General features: G+C 42.9%; 1 pseudogene; it reads right to left on the reverse strand.

The window, feature by feature from the left end:
- Positions 1 to 6,392: 6,392 nt before the first annotated feature.
- LOC102864105 lies at positions 6,393 to 6,705 on the reverse strand (annotated as a pseudogene).
- Positions 6,706 to 6,961: the final 256 nt, after the last annotated feature.

A 6,961-nucleotide genomic window follows, 5' to 3' on the forward strand; every position in this document is an offset into this window, starting at 1 on the left:
TTACAGAGACTTTGGATTTCCATTAATTCATGGTTGCCCTTTTCTCCTTGCCCAACCCTCCACCCCCCAAGTTTGCTCTCCTCTTTGCAAAGTGAAAGAAAAATTCTTTCATTGGTATATAATCGCTCTCCCCCCCAAGTCCACTCCACTGTGCACAATGGAATACTGCTTTGGATTGGAAACAATGAACTCATGAAATTGGGTGACCCTGGAGGACATTATGCTGAGTGAAATATCTCGGTCACAAAAGGACAAATGCTACATAGCACCACTGTTACAAAATGGGACTGATATCAGGGTTGGGGGGAGACTGAGAAAGGTGGGATGAATTATGAATACTGCACTGAAACAGTTTCTGAATACTCTTCTCCTTTCCTGCCCTCCATCCCCTTGGAAGTGGAAGGGTGGATACGCCCTTTCTCTTTTCTCTATTTCTCTTACCTCCAGCACTTACATGCCAATCTTTGCCCCTCTCTTGCCTTCTTAGAATCTTCTTTCCAGCACTGATTCTGCCTGCTGAAAAAAGTTACATCTCAAGGGATAGAATGCATAGTTCAAATTCTTCAGGTTGGAAACATTGACCCTTCTCCATTTGATCCTAGTCTTTCTTTTCAGATTTTTGGCATGAAGTTTGATTTGGGGTTCTGAGTTTGATTTGGGAAGATTGTTGCTTTTTTCACCCCTTAATTCACAATTTCCTCTTCCCTGTTCAACTCACTTCTCATCTTTTCAGGTGGGGGCATCGGGGGCATCCTCCACATCCCCCTCCCCACCCCAGGGACGCTTCTCCTCTGTAAAAATCTGCTGTCTTTGATTCCGAGTGGCAGCACTCGCCTTTGACTCTTTTAACAGTCATTACCTGGAGAGAATTAGGGTTAGAAACAGGGGTTTAATAGTGAGACGGATTAGGCCCTAGCTCTGTTGCTTACCATGAAGGTCTATTTTGCTTTTCTTTAGAGCCCCCCTGGGTAGTGACAATGGCTTGTACCCTGTTACTGACCTAAAGGTGGATGGTTCAAATGTCCTGAAGCATTGTCGATGGAAGGCGCTGTGATCTGACAACGTCACAGAAACCTTCTAGAGCAATTCCATTGTCTATCTTAAGCAAGACTCATCTTAACAATAGCAAGTTTGGGTTCATTCTTCCCTCCCCTACTCCCCCATCTAAAATGGAAAGAATAGTGAGAACAATGGAAATTAGGTGACGTAGGAGAAGTTCTTAGAACCGTATGGGATTATGGTAAACAAGAAAGCTTAGCTTGTTAGATTAATATAGATAATTAGATAATTGTTAGATTAAGGTAAACAAGAAATGTTAGCTTGCGGCAAAGTGCCTGCTATACCAGATTGCCAAACAGGGGAGCTGTTCACATTTCTCTCTGTGGGAGAAGCATGGACAGTGGCCTCCACACAGATTTACAACCTCAGAAACCCCCTGGAGGGCCGTCGTGAACTGGGTGGACTCAGCGGCAGTGGGCTGGTGTGGGCTGGGTTCGGTGGTTTGCAGGGAGGTTTCATGTGGGTAATCATATTTACCTGTGGTCACCTTTATGTCCTAAAGGGAGCTCTGGTGGCCTAGACCAGCAGGCTCTGCACAGCTAACCTGAGTGATGGTTCTCTTGCAGCTGCAATCCACCAGCAGTTCCACAGGAGAAGCATGAGCGATCTTCACCCTGGATTTACAAGCCTTGGAAATGCAACGGACGGTCAGCGATGAGCCGCTTCCAACTGCAGCACAGTGAGTAGTAAACAATCAGAAGCTTCGTTACCTGCGGAAAGACCTCTTCCCTGGTGAGTCATGTGTCTGTAGTGACACCACGTTCTTTGCTTACGATGTCGGTTCATGATCTTAAGCTGCATAATATCAAGAGTCATGAGCAAAGGATGTCACACGAGAGCAAAAACCGGGTTGTCCTAAGTTTTCCGTGGAGTGATTCTCACCTGAGACACCGCTGCAGAATGGGAGCCTTTATATATGCGTTTATATATGGCAGAAATTGTTATTTATTCAACCAAAGGCATCAAACTAAAGGTAAGCCATTTAAAAGGGCTCAAGATAAGACGACACATTGACAATTCATTTCATTTTTGTTATCTCAGCATGTCTAGCAAAAGTGTGTTTACAAAAACATGCCTAACTTGCAGATTTTGTATACTATGATCTATATTATGTTGAAGCAACCCTGGTGGAGGAGTTTTGGAAGTATTTGATTTTGAAGAGAAAGGTCAGTGGTTCAAACCCATGAGCTGTTCTGTGGGAACACACCGTGGCAGTCGGCACTGGTGAAGATTTCATTCTAGTCGTTAACACTGTGTAGTCTTTAAAAAATACTGTATTGCTGCATATAGTATAGGCAAATAGCAATGTCTTAAGCTTTATCAACTAATCCTAATACATCAGAGCCTTTCAAGGTATTGTTTCATTGTGCACATGACAAGTATCACTTGGGACCTACAGGTCAAAAGACTAATATCTTGTGATAGATGAATTGTCAATAACTAATAAATCCTTGGGACAAGAAAATGTTGTTATGGAAACCTTGACATTCACAAAATTGTTTCTTAAGGCTCTGATGCTCTGCGAGACTATTTTTTTTTCCCTTTTCTGTATTTAACATTCTTTCAGGATTTTTAAGAAAGAAAAAAAAAGGTTTAAGTCCTTTCATGGCTGAGTTAAGAAATGTGACAATGACATTCTTTCATCCAGCCTTCTAAGATCCCTGCAAATACCTTGTATTATGTGTCGCTCCGTGGCGTGAACACTGTTTAATTGGGGTTGCAAAGGGGAAAACCTGTATGCTCAGGTTTGATTTGAATTTCCTTTCACTGAGGGGCGATGGGAGGGATCGAGAGGAGAGTGTTTGTTTCGCTGCAGCAGTTTGAGGGTTAGGTCACAAGGCTGTGGAAGACTTTTTAAGCACAATTTCAGGCCATACTGAAAGGTTTCGCTGGCTCCACAGCTCTCTGAATGCCCAAAGTTCTTGCTGCTGGAGTTGGGGAACGTGGTGTGTTCCCTGCGTGCCCAAATAAATCAAAAGTGTCAGAACAGGAGTCGAGAAACGCATGGCTCCAAACTTTGTCAGTGTGATTTCTTTTATTCCCCCGGCAACTTAACTGTAACAGAGCCACCTACGTGTCTGGTGTGCAGACTTAACGAGGCTTAATTGGCCTGTGCATTAGGAGTCTTCTCAGTGCTTCTCACTCTGCCCACGCACTCGATGGCAAACTTCTGATGGGAATGAGCTTTCTTCACCTCGGGACATCGTGGTCTAGGTTCAGGATCAACAGCGGCGGGGATGTAGTCAATTTCAACGAGGATTCTGTAATGAACAAACAGCCAGATGATAGATGTGACCTGTCTGTATGGGCTGCTTCACACATGTCAGGGTAGAACTGTGGTCCGTGTGGTTGGCAGTGATGTAGATTGCCAGTCCTTTCTTCTGAGTCACCTCTCAGTGGCCTTAACCCATGACCTCTTTGGTTCACCACCCAGGTAACCACTCATGCCACCCAGCATCCCCTGCGCCTGCCACTTGGTGGTTGGCACCTTCGAGTTCCTCCATAGACTGATAGCAAATGCATGCGATGCAGTAAATATGTGTCAGTGGATTTTCTTTGCTGTGCTTGTAGAGCGTTTCTCCGGCCCAACCACTGGGTTGTTCGTGTTGCCCACTTTTGAGTTGACAGCCAAGCCCTTAACCGTTTGTACCACCAACATTTCTTTGCTCCTAAAATTATTCCAAAGTCATCAAGTTCCCTGCTGTCCTCCCCGCATGCCAGGGACTGAGAACTAGAACCCCAGTGAACATTAGGGCACTCTGGTGGCCTAGTGGCACGAAGCTGTGCTGCAATCCTGAAGGCTCGTGGTTCGAGGCCACCAGCGGCTCCGTGGGGGGAAAAATGGGCATTCTCCTCCCATGCAATTAACTGCCTCTAAAAACCTGCTGAAGCCTCAGCCTTGAGTCAGTTCCAACTCTACGGTACACAACAACAACAATGAACGTTAGTGGACATAAGTGGAAGATAGATGGGAATTTCTTATAATAAATTATAGGAAATGTCAGTTAAGAGAGAATTTTTGTTGTTGGCTGAATTGTCCTCTACTTTGCATAATTTATATGTACAACATTCTTTGTACACTTCACTACTTTGGGGTTACCTATGGGATTGTGACATAAAGTAATATTAGGTTCCCTAGTGTTTTCACAAGCTGGATCCTGAATTTGAATATAAGAGGAAACAACAGCTTGCTGTCTGAGTGTACCTACCAACAAGAAGCAAAAGGAAAATGAGAACGTAGACACCAACATGTTTTTTCTGCTGTGTCCTTTGTCGTCACGGACTGTACAGTCTCACTCTGAATCTCCTAAAAACATGCTGCTTAAAAGCTCTCCTGAGAAAGTTTCCTGATTTCCTTTCCACTAATGAACAGCTCATCTATTCCTATAAAACATGACAGAAGTTTTGCAATAAATTACATTGTACACAACTACAGTGATTGATTACCGTAGTGCTTTACCCGCTGGATAAACACACATCACAGAGCCGCGTTTGAATATTTTAGAAAATGTCTCGCTCCGACGCATCCCTAAAACATTTGACATTATTCATTTGGTCTGTTACGGTACCTTCATCCACTTCTATAGCAGACATTAGATGCCTCATTTAGAGCAGCAGTGCTGTTTTTCAATGCTTGGCGTTAAATACATACTCCTGTTCGGAGAAGCATTGAACATACCACGGACTGCCAAGAGAATAACAGGTCTGTTGTGGAGAGGGTGAAACCAAGTTGCTCCTTAGAGACAAGGATTTTGAAGCTTACTCCCACATGCTTTGGGCACGTGGCCAAGAGGGACCAGGTGAGGAAGACCCTGGAGGAGACAGACTGACACAGTAACTGAGATACTGGGGATTTGTGTGTTGGAGACAGTGAGTCTGGCCCAGGAGAGAAAAGGGTTTAGAGCTATTGTGCATAGGGTCCCTAGAAATTGTAGGCAACTTGATGGCACATAACAACAACAAAAACAGTTATTATCAAAGATAAAAGAAATGTCTTGATTGTCTCAAGAAAAAGTTAAGATTATAGACTCGGTTGGCTGCAGAATTTTCAGTTCTTTTCATATGCTTGCAACTTGGTCAGTATTTACCATATGCCATTGGTAACACTTCATTTTGGATGACGTAGTATAAACTGCAGATAAGTAATGGAAGCCAGTTCAATAATTTTATTTTAATATTGAGTTTAAAAAGTTAGCATTTTATAACTAACCTTGTACTATTGCCTTGGTTCTGTTTGCTGGGACATTTTCCTTTCTTTTATCTAGATCGCCTAACGACGTGTCATCATTTCTTCTTGTACTTTCACAGTTTATTATATTCAGTTATTTAAAAACTAGGCATTAATTAACATTTTACACCTGTCCGCCTCTTAATCCCAGTTTAAAAAAAAATTCACCTAGATCTGTTTCTATCCACAACAGAGCCTCATTCACTCAGATAAAATCCTTTAGTTGCCTGACTTCACTAAAGAACTATTCTGAAAATATCAACAAGGAAGAGACAGAATAAATGGAAACAGAATTTTACCTACAACTTGATGTTAGAGGTAGTATTTTACTTTATATATTTCATATTCCCTTTCAATGCAATGGATTCAGAACCAACTCAGAACTGATTCTCCCTTGGGTTTACAAAACTAAGTCACAAGGAAAGAGATTGTCCATGGTTCTCACAGGAGTTGCTTGTGAATCCAAACTGCCCTAGAAATGTGGTGGATTGGATTAGCAGTGCAACCCCATACAGACAAGACCACAGAGCTCCTTGAAAGTACATAGAGAAAAGTCAGGCTTTTAGAACGTGAGTCAATTTTTGGATCAGAAATTGACCCAGTAAATTACCTACCTAAGTTCCATCAATAGAATGAGAACTTTGAGCCCAACAAGACTTACTATATGTGTTCCTGTTAGAATGGATGTAAACAAAGAGCGTATCACTTAACATAGCTATGTGAGTAGTGCTGTAGGTTGGGGCAGATAACTGCTGCCCGTGATACCAGTGGTTGAAACCCATGAGCCATTCTTCAGGGAGAGAACATCCACAGCCTTGGACACTCTGTTGGGCAGCTCTCCCGAGCTCTACAGTATTGCTTTGAGTCAGAATCTCTTCAGAGGCAGTAGGCTTCATACAGTTGTTTATGGTCTCTACAAGTTGGAATCAACTGAATGACAATCATTTGGGAAGGGGGAACTTTTGTACTAAAGATGTAAAATAATTTATACTCTCTTAGTAAGGGTTTGACATTCTTTTTTTCATATTATCTATTTTATTGAGATATTAATCTTATCCTACATGGTCTAAGAATAAACAAATAGTGAAAGTATAATCTGATGCATTCAAACATCATAGCCAATGATCCCATGCTTGCCTATGATCTCGCCGATATAAAACCACATGCACACTTCAGTGGCCACCAAAGTATTCAGCAGAGCTTCCTTAACTGTGAGCTGTTTGAAGCGACCAGTTTGAGCACTATTGACTATTTTTTTTCAGGCTCTGAATAGCTGTAGGGGTCTCAGCAGGGGTTGGAGGAACCAGCTCCACCTTGGCATAGTGCCAAAGAGTGGCCAATCGAGGCTTCGAGTAAGTCACAGCAGCGTTTACCATCCCCGGAGCCTTCTCCACCAGGTTACGCACAAATTGGGCCATGGTTCCGGGACCCCAAACCCGACGCCCCTAGCAGCCGACTGAATGTCACCTCCAGGTTTGACATTCTTAACTACATAATCTCCAAATAAAAAAAAATGATGATGATGTTGTTGATCGTCTTCGAGTCGAGCACGACTCATAGTGACCCTATGAAGAAAAGGCCTGAAGCCCCTCTACAACTATTGACATTTATCAGAGTTCATAGAGTTTCCAGAGGCATGTTGTTTAGGAAGGGGATGCCACTCCTGCTTCCTAA

Source organism: Elephantulus edwardii, unplaced genomic scaffold, assembly GCF_000299155.1.
Source record: "Elephantulus edwardii isolate Elephantulus edwardi_28Jun2011 unplaced genomic scaffold, EleEdw1.0 scaffold00011, whole genome shotgun sequence".
Classification (NCBI taxonomy): Eukaryota; Metazoa; Chordata; class Mammalia; order Macroscelidea; family Macroscelididae; genus Elephantulus; species Elephantulus edwardii.